Raw genomic sequence first — 16071 nt, 5'->3', positions numbered from 1 at the left:
AACTTGCACAACGACCTAAATCAGCCTGACAGTTCATCACGTGTGTATCTGCATGCGTGCCCTCGGAGTGTAGTGTGCGGGTGTCGGCCGGGATCGCTTGAGTAAACAGTGTTTCGGCTGTGTGCGCTTCAGCTGTGTAACGTATAGGTTTTTACGATAATGTTGACATTGCCGCAGCGCCAGCCGGGCCTACGTAAAGCCCCGCCACCATATTGCTTTGACAGCTTGCTTTCTGGAGTTTTGTCATCAGGATAAGAAAAAAAAAATTCGATCTTCATCTTCAATCTTCAGATGATTCATGATCTCAGATCATAATTGCACAGGGTATCAAGCTGAAACGTAAATATCGTCAAAAGGTAGCAAAAAGTTATTTATCTGTTTTTACTGTAGAAACATATGAAATATACGCCTGGCGAGGTGACAAAGAAAATTGGTCAACCGAACACTGAGCTCATATGGTGTTTACATCTGTACCAATGTTTGCATTTCACAATCCCTCCTGATCCACATAAATCTATTTTATATATATATATATATATTTTCTGTGTGTTTAAGGTACCGGTTATTAATGCCGACAGACGGGCCAATATAAAGCAGTTAAAAGTGACAGTGTTATTTATGTCAGGTGCAGATGTCATAATGAAAAGCCCAGACGGGTTTCGGGAAGGCCGCGCAGAACCGGAGCGGCGGTTTACCACCAAGAATCCCGAGTGCAAGGAAATAAAGACGAGGGGGAACAATGGCACAGTCTTTTATGTATTTCTTTGTTTATTTTTTGTGGAATAAAAAGTGCTCATTGTCATGTCAAAAGCTTGGCTTTCTGTGGATCGAGAGAGAGAGAGAGAGAGAGAGAGAGAGAGAGAGAGAGAGAGAGAGAGAAAAGACAAGAAAAACAACAACACTAGAACAACTGAAAGTCTTCATCTGTTCAGCATTAAGGAGACGTTAGTCATAAAGGCAAAAGCCGAGACCACCGGATAACCCTCAGGCAAGGCCTGATGACATAATCGTTTCTGAAACCTCAAAAAGCAAGTGCTCGCTCATTTTCCCCGGCAGTCGGAGATTCCGTGAGGTTTAACAGCATCTGGTCGTCGCCAATCTCCCCAAACCCCAAAAAGTCCCCAAAACACGTTTTCTTTCTTGCGTTTTTTGACAATTCAGGCCGATTTTCAACAGCAAACCCAGCGAGTAAGATGGTTCCCCCCGAGCAATACGGGCGCGGGGCTGCTGGAAAGCAGCTCACGTAGAAGCAGCAACTGTGAGGAAAAGGGCAGCCGGGTGGTGATGATTCAAGATGCCTGCGCAGCGGTGGCGGCAGCGAGGCCAAAACCTACCACGAGGACCTGGCCGACGGGGGTCACCGAAGAGGGAGGGGACAGAAACATGAATAAAGATGCAGAACGAGAAAGCGAGCAATTCTACCGCACCCCCACCCCCCTCACTGTAATGCACTTTTGTCCCTCATTCAGCAGGGGGGTGGTCCATGAATTACAGAGTGAGCCAAGATGCTTTATGGGCCGGCAATGTTTCTCTCTATCGGTAAACAGCGATGGCGGAAAAAAAAAACTATGGCAGCGAACCAGGGACTGTCATACATCTTGTCTGCATCTGTAATGATGGTGAACACAGTAAGGACGAGGGAGGGGGGGGGGTTGTTATTTCCTCACGCCTCTGTGCGCTTTGGAGCGTCTCCATCGGCTGAAGCGAGATCAGTGGTCGGGACGGCCTCCCTGCCGTGTTCTGGGGAGTGTGCGCGCCGAGATACGGCGGTAATCCTCTCCACCGCCACACACTTCTGCCTCCTGTGCCGCTCGGACACACACCTCTACACACACCACAAACTGGGGTACTGAGCTCTCGCAACGGACCACTTCCCCAAGACTCTCTCTAATTCTCACGTATTCTGGAGTTTCAGAAAAAACAATCAAATTCATAAGAATAGTAGATATATGCATTATGCATATTATATGTTATGTCTAATTGTTGTGCAATTATTATTGTTTGATGCAACATTACACCAGTGTAATGGACTAGTAGCCTAGTGGCTAAAAGTACCAAGAGTCCCAGGTTCAAATCCCACTCACTATCATTGTGTCCCTGAGCAAGACACTTAACCCTGAGTGTCTCCAGGGGGACTGTCCCTGTAACTACTGATTATAAGTCGTTCCGGATAAGGGCGTCTGGTAAATGCTGAAAATGTAAAGTGATTTTTGTTGCATTGGTTCTCAATTACTAAAAGTAATATATTAACTTTGAATCAGTCATCAAAATATTTCTTACTTTTAAATATATTAAACATATTAAATGCATGAATGACAATTTGTAAAAGAGCAATAATACATATAATTATGCAATAATTATGCAAACATCAGTTAACGATAAATAGAAGCAACCCAGAGCACTTTAAAGGCACAAAAATGTCTAAAGATATCTGTTTCTCGAGCACAGACACAATGAGGGACCCACAGCCCTCAATCTCCTCCCCTCAGCATGCGAGTTAAAAGTCCTCGGGGACGTCCTCACAGACAGTCCTCTCCAAAACCTTCAGGGTAGGGCTGCTCAGCCAAATGCACAATCTGGGCAAGTTTTCCATTAAAAGGTTCACGCACGCGTTATTTGACATACGCTTACGTTTTACAATATCACAGCCACCCACAAACGTTTGGATGTGATTTATGGTCCACATAATTATTAATTCCACAACACAGCATAAACCACACTGTAAAGGTAACTGGGGAATTTAGGCTGGAACAGCATGTGTCTACCGTACTCAGGCATGTAAAAAGATGCCATATTGTCTTTAGGAACCTTTCATTCCATTTTGCAACTGGTGCTTGAGGCCCTTTAAGAGACTTAACTAAATGCAATTAAAGCAATGTAATTAACATAAATTACAATGTTGATTTTTAGTAATGCCTTTGTTTCAGTTCTCTTTTGCTGTAATTATAAAGGTCAGAAAACGTAGGAACGCCATATATATGTTGTTATTACACCGTTTTAATAAATGTTAATAACCCTGACCTAAATCTTTGACACTGAGCATTGTTGCTTGTGCCTAAAAACACTTGCAATTTTTACGATAAATGCACTGAAAACATTGTGGAGTAGCTGCTAAAAGCCTGTAATGTGCCTATTGGGTACATCTTAATGGAGACGCTGAGTAGATTTCATCTCGTAAAAATGACCGGGAAGGAGGCGTTTGGCTTGAAGAGGCGGTGTTGGATGACGGACAGAGAGCCTGTTTGTTCTGCCGTGTTTAAGGGCTTAACTCGCCTCACCCCGGGACCTCCGCTGGGCCACAGACACACAGGCCGAACGGGGTGACATCACCAATTTGGTAGACAAGCCAGCCAAGCACATACCCACACGCCTCCAGGCCCCACTGCCCTGGGACAGCTCTGGAGACAGAGAGACAGGGATTATGTCCTCGGAGAGCTGGCCTAGAACATTTCCACCTGGAGATCCGCATTAATCCTTGGGTGTAAACAAGGTGCCTTGTTTACAAGGCGACACTCGCCATCGGCTTGAATGCGAAATCGCAACGCTAACGTTAAATCGAGTGAATAAGCAGAGACCTGTAGAGGTTTGGCATTAAACGGGGGGGAATATGCTGAATCAGCTATAGATTGTATCTGTTAGTCAGGCATGCAAGGTGAACCCGCGGAAGCCCATGAGGGTGCCACAGAATTACAGACATTAGGTTACAGAATACAGAATACGGATAAATCCATAATCCATTTTACCTATGGCCATGCTCTGCAGGGGAAAACACGTTTTGTAACAACAGATATGTTTTATACCAGCGTTGTACTATGCTTCACTGTACTAATTACAGCACAACATTCTGCTAACAAATTTATGATTTATGTCACGATGAATCCTGTGAGAACCTGACGAGGGTTCCCGGAGCACTTATTGCAGGCCACGCCCCTCTTGATTCCCTGCATCGTAAGTCTCCACCCACTCTGTGGCAGTTATGGAGACTAAGATGGAGAATTCAATTAATAAAACATATTTATTACTTTATTGTAGTATGTATCTGTTTTTTTACAGTCGCCTCTTTTTACCTTCATGGCTGCTTTGTTCACTGGTGTCATCATCAAAAGCCGCTTGATGAGATGCTCATTAACATGAGTGAAGGATAATAAAAGTGTTCAGCATAAACCTTCAGTACTGTTGGAAACCAACCCTGTTGTGTAACTTAAGGTGGTGGAGAGAAGCCAAGAGTGTGAAATGCTGCCATCACAGCAAAAGCTCCCGATTCGGAGATTTGCAAAGGTGTTTTGTTGTTTTTTTATTACATAACCTCATGCGTGTTATTTCATAGTCCTGTTTCTTCAATTTTGTTCTACAGGGTGGGCCATTTATATGGATACACCTTAATAAAATGGGAATGGTTGGTGACATTGAACACATTTTATAAGTGGTCAGAAACTTGTAAATAACTCATGAAAGAATAAAGTTACATTAAAACCAAGCACACCATTGTTTTTCTTGTGATTTGATGTGTCACATGACCCTCTTCCTATTGAAAAATCAAAAGTTGGATGCAATAGGTGACTTCAAAATGGCCACTATGGTCACCACCCATCTTGAAATGTTTGCCCCCTCACATATGCTAATGTGCCACAAACAGGACGTTAATATGACCAACCATTCCCATTTTATTAAGGTATCCATAAAAATGGCCCACCCTGTATAATGATATGCAAGACCCATGAATGAGTAGATCTGTCCAAACTTTTGACATGTATTGCATATTAAGAGTACAATATATTATTGTATATTATGTGGTGTTATTATTTGGCTAACCCTAGCCTAAGATTTACATTTACATTTTACATTTACAGCATTTATCAGACGCCCTTATCCAGAGCGACTTACAATCAGTAGTTACAGGGACAGTCTCCCTGGAGCAATTTAGGGTTAAGTGTCTTGCTCAGGGACACAATGGTAGTAAGTGGGATTCGAACCTGGGTCTTCTGGTTCATAGGCGAGTGTGTTACCCACTAGGCTACTACCATTGTATAATGTTGTTGTTTTATACAGTTGTGCATGAGAGACAATGATCGCTTGTTCAGATACTTGGCTAATAAACGCCATTCTAAGTGGCTATTGTTCTAATCTAACTGCCCATTGTGTTACCACTGCTCTAACTCACTAGCACCTCTAGTGGTACACAGTGGCATGAAAGTCAGGCTATCTGGTTTGTGAACTAACATTAGATTTCACTGCAACACAATACATATACATTTTTACAATAACATACATTTCTTCAGGTTCTTTATACAATTGTAATGAATCTTACACATTGCTCATTTCATGGAATATTTGCATCTGTATAATTGAATATGATTTTAATGAACATGAGTTAATAGCTGTAACCTGATAAGCATGGCAGTCATGAAACCACGGCAAATGAATTTAATAATGAAGCCGCTGGCAGAAAACTTTGCCTAATTCACTGCAAGCATCTTCCTGTCCTCTATAAAACAAGCCCATTCTTCAGAGCTCTCAGGTGTTCACTTGTCCCCGCTGAACCCGCTGAAGACCGTGAAAATTCCCTCTCAGGCTTTAAACGCTCGTTGCCTCTCTCCCCCACACACATAGATATAATCTTTACTGCATTCTTTTTAATGGACAGCTCATTGCATACAGCTGTCAAATAGACCCTGCTTTAAATAGCGATCATTCTGCAGTCGCTGAGGCCCTGGAGGCTTATATTTGCGAATCCTATGGAAGCAGGTGTCGGTCTGGCTGTAATCATGCACCAGCACTAATGGCATGTGATTACACACCAGCCTTGAGATAGGGGATACCTGCATTTTCAAACCTGTGTTGTATCTGGTCATTTATAATGTATCATTATTAATAATCTACAAGCAGGTCACAATATTAAAAGTCAGGATCAATGTCATTTTGCAACATCACATAATTAACTGTATGACTGAGCATAATAGAACCTTTCCATGAACCTTCATGAAACGTATAAATTAATTATAGACCAGGAAGAAATGTCAGAAATCAGATTGCTGAATGCTTTCGTCTATACTTGATGTCCCATTAATTTAATGAACCATGTACATTTAACACATGGAAGAGACAAATCACTGCCATAAGAAAAAAAATCACTTGTGCCATGAGGTTACTAAAGTCAATTGGCTATGTGAACAATGGACGAGCCAACAGGGAGACATCTTTGTTCGATATAAAGTGCTTAAACTGGATTGGAGCTATTTCAGAAACGTAATACGTTTCATCTCCCATGGCGCACTCTAATTACGCTGCTCATAACACTGCCCCAGTTCTCTAATAAATGAATAACAAAATGGGCTACTGCCAAGCAGCAAGTCAAGCAGCACAACAGAAAGGCAGGCAGAGCGGGCCTGGAACCGTATCTCCCACCGCCGTACACCGCATTACTTCAGCCGTAGTTCATTTTCCTTGGGAAAACTTGGAAATAAGCACTTTCTTATGTGATTTCCTCTCCGTGATAACATCATTTCAGGATCAAGCAGCAGCGCTGTGACCCGGTGGGTTAAAACAACGCAACGTAGGGGAGATCTCATCCTCACATCTGCCACATCAGCTGGAGGGGGAAGGGGGACAAAGCCGTTTTTGAAGACCATCCCCTGGCGTCTGATGCCATTGCAGTGCGGCCAAGAGCAAAAGTGGAAACACGCAGTAACGTGGAGGAAGTGGCTGCTGAGAAAAAAGGCCGTGCTTTTTATTAGCTGGCATGAGTAACACATGCCAGAGGATGGCTTCGGTCAAAGCGCGGGTTTACTCATGTACCCTCATTCATCTCGACACATGGCCCACATCTAGTTGAAATTCCGGACGTGACTGACTGACCAATGTGGTCCCGTGGCATTGGGTATAAAAGAAACTTCTTTAATCAATTCACCGGTTTTGGTTCTTTTACGCCACAAAATCTCCTGAACTCACCAGTGAGTTAAGTTATGAAGTCTCTGAGCGTAATACTCATTACATATGTGTGACCTTTGATGACCTTTCCAAAAGGAGAATTTTTATCATGAATCATATTTTTTAAACAATAAAGGAAAACATTTTTAATACAATTAAAAAAAACAAAAAAAACAGTAGATTTACAATTTAAACAATATGTCGATTTTGGATAAAGTATCACTAAAGAAAGCACCAGAATATGTTGTTATATCAGGTTTTTGTGCCATGTCCAAGTCATGCATTGCATGTGCAGTCTGGCAATAGACCTATAATGCATGCAAACCATGCCATAATACCATTAAAGAGTTGGGTCAAAATAATCATAATTTGAATATTCGAAGATAACTATCTCTGTCCTAGTTTCTTTGATGTCAGCATTCCTGTCTCTGATTGCGATTTGCTTACTTGCACAAAGTTATGAAAGGCCAAAATCAATGGAGGGGACGGATTAGAGGTGACAATGATCTATTATCTGCATCGGGGAAACATTAATCCGCACACGAAAGTGCTTGGTGTCTCGTTTAATGCTGTGTGACAGCCTCATAATGGCGTTCCCCGAGCGTCATCGCCCCCAAACTTACAAACCAATGTCATCTTTTGTCGGCTCCTGCTTCACTCCCGTTCTCTGTACGTGGCTAAAATTTCACTGCATGCCATGGGGATTTGAGAGCAAAGCTGGTCGCTCGCTCTTGGAACAATGCCTTGGTAGGCCAAGATTTGCCTGGCACTGCCCACCCGTCACTTCCCTGAACGCCGCGTGCCTCTTTGCGGCTCGTAATGAATCTAGACTGGCATTCTTCAGACACGCCCTGGCTCCATAAACCAGTTTAAATCTGACCATTTGGTAGTCTTGAAGATGTGTACATTTGATCTTGTGGTGCATGTGCTCAGGAAGGGGGTCAGTTACCCACAGAAGCTTAATTCTTTCTATTTTTGCCAGGCATACTGTGCTGCCAAGGTTATGATAAGGCAAAAAAAAAACCAAAAACGTGAATCCGTATCTGCATCTATGGGTTGCAGCAATAATTCCTGCATGCAGACCACATGGCTGCACATACTTTACTTTGATGTACGATTATACAGACAAATTCGAAATTAATAAACTTCAAAAGATGTTTATAGCAGGGGCCCAAGTTCGGAAAATGAAGGTTCTGTGAGTGGCAAATGACTTTAGCAGTCATACACTGGTATTATTGTGGATGCTTATATACAAAGAAGAAATCTATGCCAGAACCATAGTACATACTTTCAAACCACAAAGTCTGGACAAGAGCCTCCATCATGCGGCAGTCATGGCTGCTTGATGTCGAATGGCTAAATCCCTGTTTATAATAGGATTGCCTTTCCTTTGGCTCCCCTTCTCCATGCTTCCAGCCTCTGTGTCTCATTCATTCCCAACGAACTAACACAGAGGGCTGCCAAAACTGACACAATACAGATGCTCCCAATACACACACACACACACACACACACTAACACACATTTAAATATCCAAGCATCTTTCATACCTCTAGCATTATGCTTCATGTCACCGAGTTATTAAATGTGACTGCATACAGTGTGACGTGTCACTGAGTACAGTGTTTAATGGATCTGCCATCATTTCCTGTGTTTCAGTGCTGGGGACTGCCAGACGAGGCACATTCGGTAGTAACTAGCCGTCAGAGATCAAACAGGGCTGAATTTAGCTTGGAGAAACAAACGGGGAGCAGGGACCTTGACACCTTCTCAACTTTTTTGGAAAACTGGGTATGAAATGAAAAGAATGGTGGCAAACGTTAAAGCTTGTTTGAGCCTCAGGGTGAGGGGTTCAAATCTGGCCAATGCCACAGCCTGGAATGCATGCATAAAGCACTTTGATAGCGTATCGCGTGGCCAGGAAATTAAGGTTAGAAGCTGAGCAGGCAAGGGGATTGGTCCGAAACAATGCTGCGAGTTGACTGAGAAGACAGAGCAAATATTCCCATAACTTCCTTTTAATTCCGCGGCAGCTGCTCTAAGGCCTGGATTTGGCTTGTGCAAAGACAGAAGTTGGGGAAAACAATGCAGCTCTTTGTCAAAGATGAAAGTGCAAGTGGTGCAATTTTTCAAGGAAGCAAAAAAATGAAGATGACAGCAGCCCTGTCTTCTGAAGATGTGGTTTGAGCAATCTTGAATTCTGAGGTCAGAATTCATCTTTATGATTCCACATGCAGGTTTTGTAAGGCGGTTCCAGCTGTAAACACAAATTCAAATCAACAACAACATTTTTGTACAGTACCTGTCAACAATTTGAACACACCTACTTTGTGGGGGTTATGAAGCCTAAGATGGAGCCATTTTGAACAACTCAGTGAAAGAAACATTTTTATTTTTGACTCTTATTACCTTCATGGCGGAAGGTAATGATGATATTCTCGGAACCCCAGCGCTTGCACAAAGGGTTCATATGCACCTGTATCAGTACACGTGAGGACATGAGGCAGCCTGAGGGTGGCAGGGAGCTTGGTCAGGGCTGTGGCTTCGCTCGGTGGGGCGAGCGAGACGGGCAAAAGAAGTAAAGAATGCAGCACCAACCTCGGTGTACTGTTAGAGGAAGGAGGAGGGCGTGGGTCATCTCCGGGGCGGATAGCTTAGTCAATTCGTAGTCGATTCGCCATTTTACGCTGTTTGTTGTCCTCAGGGCCAGCCCCTTCTGGTTCAGCGAGGGTGAACCCATAATCAGAAGGTTGCTGGTTCAAATCCCAAACCGCCAATGTGACACTGAGGTCCCCTTGATCAAAGCTGATCACACACTGCTCCTCAGGCGACTTTCATCGGTGCCCACTGCTCACCAAGGGTGGTGGTTAAAAGCAGAGGACACATTTCCTTGTAACTGTGTGCTGTGCTGCAGTGTATCACAATGACAATCACTTCACTTTCGCATTTGTATTATTTTGTGGTTCTGTGTCTTCAGTTTTGTTGTATGACATTACAAATGGGGCAGTGATTAGCCTAGCGGTTAAGGAATCAGAAGGTTGACGGTTCGAATCCCGATCTGCCAAGGTGCCACTGAGGTGCCACTGAGCAAAGGACCGTCCCCACACACTGTTCCCCGGACACCTGTCATGGCTGCCCACTGCTCACTAAGGGTGAAGGTTACATTTCGGAGGACACATTTCGTTGTGTCACCGTGTACAGTGTGTGTGTATCACAATCACTTCACTTTCAAATGCAAGACCCATGAATGAGTAGGTGTGTCCAAACTTTTGTCCTGTTAGTGTATGTTTAACTCACCCTTTACTACACCTTGCCTCCATCCCGGTTGCAGCTGTTAAATTTTCCCAACATGGTGTAAGTCCAGGAAAACAAACGGATGGAGGCTGCTGGAAAGGTCCATGGTTTTCCTATCAAAGGAAAACTAATTGCCATATTGTGCCAATAAATGTGTAATACCAGTATTCACAGGGACACTAGTGTTTAGACACAGCATGTTAAGTTATTAAAGATAGTTAGCTACGGAGAAAGACATTGTCCTAAAATAGAACTACTAACGTGACACTCAGTGTCAAAAATTTATTGAATTCATTTTGACACTTTTTCAACATTGACAGTCTTGTGTTTTTGAAGCATAGAACATCAAAATCTTTAGAACATCTGCTTTTTGTTAGAAGTGCTGAGTACAACCATTTGAAAGCAAAATGTTAAATTGTGACTTCCTGAAGTGCTCTTCACCTCATTGGATCCTCAACCGGAAATGGTTTGACAGTAGACAAGTGCACCAGCTTCCTCGTGTTCCTTCACACAAGGCAACCGATGGCAAACAGGGTGCGCATGACACGGCAACCTTAGCAATGATTCCAAGAGCCGCCTTAAAATACTTAATGCCCAATTTGTTTCAGCTCCACAAAGACTTGCTTGTTGCCAGAAAAAACGTCCATTCACCCCTCAGGTTATTTTACTGGATAAACCAAGCAGCCAAATTCCCGGCCTACCCTCGTTCTGCTTTCTTCCTCCTCTTGGTCATGCATACCATTGCAATTTTCACTGTTTTCATTGTCTGTGTTACTGTTTCTGTATGAGAAGGGACAGGAAAGAAGAAAACAGTCAGAAAAATGATAAATGATGAACACTTCAGTACACAATTTGATGGGAATTGGTAAAATCTGTGTAATGCAAGGTATACTGTAGTGGTACAGTATATTGCAGGGTTAATATGGGGCTTAATAACTTATCATGACAGTTTTTTTTTTAATAATTGTTATGTGTTAATTAATTGTGGCTTTTATGGTCCAGCTTTATTTTACATGTCCATTTGTCTTCTATGGTGAAAGGGCGATAGAGCCCTGCTGAAACCATCTGAACTGAATTATTTAGTTGTAGTAATTTTACTTGTTCAAATTATGGTGTTAGGAATAAGTGAAGTGGGAATTTTAATTAATACGTGTGTGTTAATAATCCAGTATGGTGTGGGAATGTGGAGCCATTTTGGCCTAGAAAAAGAGGAAGAGGCCAGATGATTCCTGCTTTCCTCTGTGATCACTCCCCAGGTGCACCTCCATGGGTGCGGTAATTTCAGGTCCCGATTGAAATTCCAGGTGAAATTCCCAAAATGCCTGAATAAACACTCCCCTACAGAACGGTCCGACGGCCCTCAGTAAACAAATAAGCAGGGCTGTCATTTTTGCGGGAGCCACTCTCTTTAATGAAAACTCCTCGGCCTTTAAAACAACCCATTCAGAGTCGTGCACCTGATATAAATCAGATGGTAGAAAAATTCCAAAGCCGCACTATAATAACCACTCTCCGCTCACTTCAACGCAGAGATCAAACATGAATCTTACATTCCAGCCAAGAGTCGTGTGCGTGCCAACGCCAAATTAGATTCCTCCGTGCAGGCCAAAGTGACGCCCTCAATTCTACTCACAGCTCCATTCTGCCTTCATGAACGGGCCTTTTAGTACCAAACCCATTTGAGATAACTGCCCGGATAGCTCCGTGGCCTTTTTAAGAACCCCCCGCTAGAGATAATTTGGAGAGTTCAGGACCATTGTGAGAGACTAAAGACCCAACTCCTATTGAAGTCACATTGTCCGCTGCAAGTCACAGAAGCATTACACAGAAGCATGGCTGACAATGCTGGCTGACAATAGCAGCAGATGAGAGAGGTGAGACATTTGGGGAAAACAGAACGCGCTGCTATGGCTATGGAGGGGATATCTGAGCATACATCAAGGGAGCTTTCACATGGCTCTCTGTGTGGCCTCAGGTTTCTTCAAGCAGGAAGCTTATTTGTGCTCACCTCTAATGTCTATATATCCAGTACTGGAGACCCTTCATTAGCATGAATAGTCTCATTGCCATTTACAGTAAGAATGGGTTATAATTATCTTTATGATTGCAAAAAACGTAAGTAAAAGCTATGCAAAGATTACATTTGAAATAGTATTTTGTATTATTCTGATTATACCCGGTTTATTAAATGTGGAAATAAAAAGTATTTAGCACATATATATGATTTTATATGCAACTATTAACATAATGTATACATCCATTTCTATTTTTAGTCTAGTAAAATAAGCTAATTTAGCTAAATCATTTGTAATATATGGAATCATTTATTACATGAAATCATGCACCATTCAGCACCGAATGAAGTAAAGTGAAGTGATTGTCACATGTGATACACAGCAGCACAGCACATGGTGCACACAGTGAAATTTGTCCTCTGCATTTAACCCATCACCCTGAGTGAGCAGTGGGCAGCCATGACAGGCGCCGGGGGAGCAGTGTGTGGGGATGGTACTTTGCTCAGTTGCACCTCAGTGGCACCTTGACGGATTGGGATTCAAAAAGGCAACCTTCTGATTATGGGGCCGCTTCATTAACCGCTAGGCCACCACTGCCCCACAAAAAAAAGTAAGTAATGCACGCTAACCGATTACGCCACTGGAACTGCACATTGAATGAAGTCAATTAAGTCACTTTGAATTGCAGTCACGGTAAATTGTGGGTAAATTGCTTTGTGTTGCTTGCGGCAAAATATGTTTGCACGCTCAGAGCATGCGCGAGCCATTCAAACCCATCTATGCAATTTTCTCAACATGAGAACGTTGGTCAATCAGTCAGGTCTCTTGCGTGTTATGTCAGATATGTTGATATCAAATGAATCTCTGACACCCTGTGTCATGCTCACAAATGCAGTCTGTCATATCAGCCTATATAAAATGGGGCTCTTAAACAACTACATTATCATTACATCACTCATTTAAAGACCGAACTAGTTTTTATCTTCAGTCTGATTAAAGTGAAACTATTGTCATTGTGATACACTGCAGCACAGCACACGGTGACACAACGAGATGTTTAATCCATCACCCTTGGTGAGCAGGGGGCAGCCATGAGCCCGGGGAGCAGTGTGTGGGGACGGTGTTTTGATCAATCGCACCTCAGTGGCACCTTGGTGGATTCGATTACAAGGCTGCTTCCTTAACTGCTAGGCCACCACTGCCCTGATTCCCTGATGCCTCCTGGTCTTGTTCCTATTCCTATTTTTTTCTTATCATGAAAAGGTAAAATTTATCTGGAAAACTGTTCATCACACACACACACACACACACACACACACACACACAAAATAAAGAAATAAAACCAATGAAATGTCCAGACTCCACTTTCCAGGAACAGCACTTACTACAGAGTCTCTTATGAATCATAACGTCCAGAGCATATTTCCAAGTTAAACATGGCAGATTACTGATGAATGCCTTGCTCAGCACCGCCCTTGGCAAAGAGTGGAAAATGGTGCCAATTAGATTTTTGACAGCAGCTGTCTGGAGTTCTTTTGGATTTCTGTGCCATGCGGAGCGGCAAATAAGAAAAAAGGGACTTTGTTTTATGAGAACGTCTTAATAAAGAGTATGAGAGCAGTTACAGTGGCCCTGAAATGTGCAACTCAAATGAAAAGTTTTTAAAAAACTATGGTTTGTAACATACTCAAATTCTCGTTTACTTGGCTGCCGATTAAGTGGAGCAGGATGCAAAAGCAGCTTGTAGTGCAGAAGTCGAAAATGCGGAACCCACTGTATCACCTCCCACCACTACAGTTGTTCTAGAAAAATGCAGTGCAAAGCAATCAGGTCTGCAAAACAAAAGCCCTCAGTGAATCCGAATAAAAAGAGATTTCATCCCCCCACCAAAAACATAAAAAAAAGAGAGAGATTATGAATGAATCCTTTTTTCCTCCTCTCCTGAAATGTAGGAGGCAATAAAATTCAAAAATGCATTCCAGCATTTTAAGGGGAGCCACCCCCAGGGGGGGGAAAGAGCTGCAGCCTCTGCATGTGAACCCACAATCGGTATCTATGTCCCCAGACAATGCCTTAACTCAGGCGACATCACAGAGGTAGCTGGCACCGTACGAAGGGGCTCAGGCGCACGGCACGGCCTCTGAGGTGGCTCTAGCTGAGGCCGAGGTTGGCCCGGGACCGGCCCGTGGGCCACAATGAGCCTGATGTGAGAAGACTGGGCTCGCCGCCATGCAGATATGCACGGCCAGCCCCCGTCCCGCCCGAGGAAGCCAGGCAGCGTATGGCTCTGAAACGTGGGGCCTGGCGGCTCTGATGGAGGAAATGGATGTCTGCTGCCTGGGCAGTTACTCTATATTAGGGTGTGATATGCTGTCTGGATTTCGTGGTTATTTAATCGCGTGGGAATGTTTCTCTGCCGTGCCAGAGACCAGAGCACTGATTACTGAACACTGAACACGAATCGCACACAAAAAAAAAATGCAGAAAGAGAAACAAGAAATTCCCCTTTCTTATTTTGGGTGGTGTCCACTTGATCCCAGTCACTCTGTCTCTTCATGGAACCAATGGTTATCGGAATTTTTGCTTTTCCTCTCATTCGTCATCCGTTCATTGCCTCCGGCTCTTTGTTCTACAGTCAGCCTCACAGCTGTTTTCACCCCGACCGACACCAACAGTTGTAGAGGAGGAGCTGAAGTGTAGACTCCTTCGGGCCGGTGATTGATGACACTTCACCTTGTCAGAGACACGGCTATGGATCACCGCAAACAGACAAAAATTATTTCCTCCTGCTTCCAATTTCAGACATGGGCGGTCAGCAGAAAATACTTTTTATTTTCCACCAACTTGGTGGTTGAGGCTCATGTATTTCTTCATTCTAAATCCATTGTTGACAATAGTGCCCTCCATATGATGTGATATTTTCAACACAGTCCCAAAACAGCTGTAATTAGTTGCAATAAATAACCATACTCACAAGTAAACAAATCGTTTTAGAGTTTGGTTCCTGAGACATCTCAAAAGACTCATATGGTGTCCAAAACGTCACCAAACATGGCCAAATGAATGGGTTGGCGTATCTATTTGGAAATGTGTCTACTAATGCTCCCTGTTCTCTTTTATAGCAAAATGTATGATGCAGGTTTACTACTAGAATTTAGTACAATGGATTACTTGAGGAGAATTGCTTCTCCAGCCTCTGTCCAATGGCCAAATCACTGTAAAAGTGCACCTTTTTTTCTGTTCCCTCTTCATTTTCTCAGATCCAGTTGACATATATGCTGATTCCTACACTGTGGAGTAATTTCATTGGAGCTATACAGACTACAGCTGTAAATCTTGGAGGCTATTCTCTTTGCTTTATGCCAATGCCTTAAAAAAAAAACACATTTTATAAAACACTTTTACCAATCACCAATTTTTTTTACAAGCAGCCAATTGCAACTTATTAAATTTTAACAGTGTGGGTTGTTCAAAAACACAATGTACATAATTCCATAATTCCCTATGGGCTGATATTTGTGCCAGTAGGAACTGAATTTGAACTGAGTACATTTTAATTGCACAAACTGAATTTGAATTGTTCAAACGGAATCTGAATGTATTCATTTTAAACTGAATTCCAATGAAATTGAAACTGCATTTTAATATACGTAAAAATGTAACACAAGTTTGCTTCTCCAATTTCAATTTTAGTTCTCACAATTCAATTCGAATTCAGTATGTGCAAATCAGATGCAAATATATTCATTTCAAATTCAGTTTCTACTTGGCACTAATATCATGCAATAAAATGCATTTGTATTTTTAATAGCGAGCTTTCAGTCACACTGTCTGC

This window comes from Denticeps clupeoides, chromosome 17 (assembly GCF_900700375.1).
Source record: "Denticeps clupeoides chromosome 17, fDenClu1.1, whole genome shotgun sequence".
NCBI classification, from domain to species: Eukaryota; Metazoa; Chordata; class Actinopteri; order Clupeiformes; family Denticipitidae; genus Denticeps; species Denticeps clupeoides.
This window is presented reverse-complemented; position numbering follows the sequence as displayed.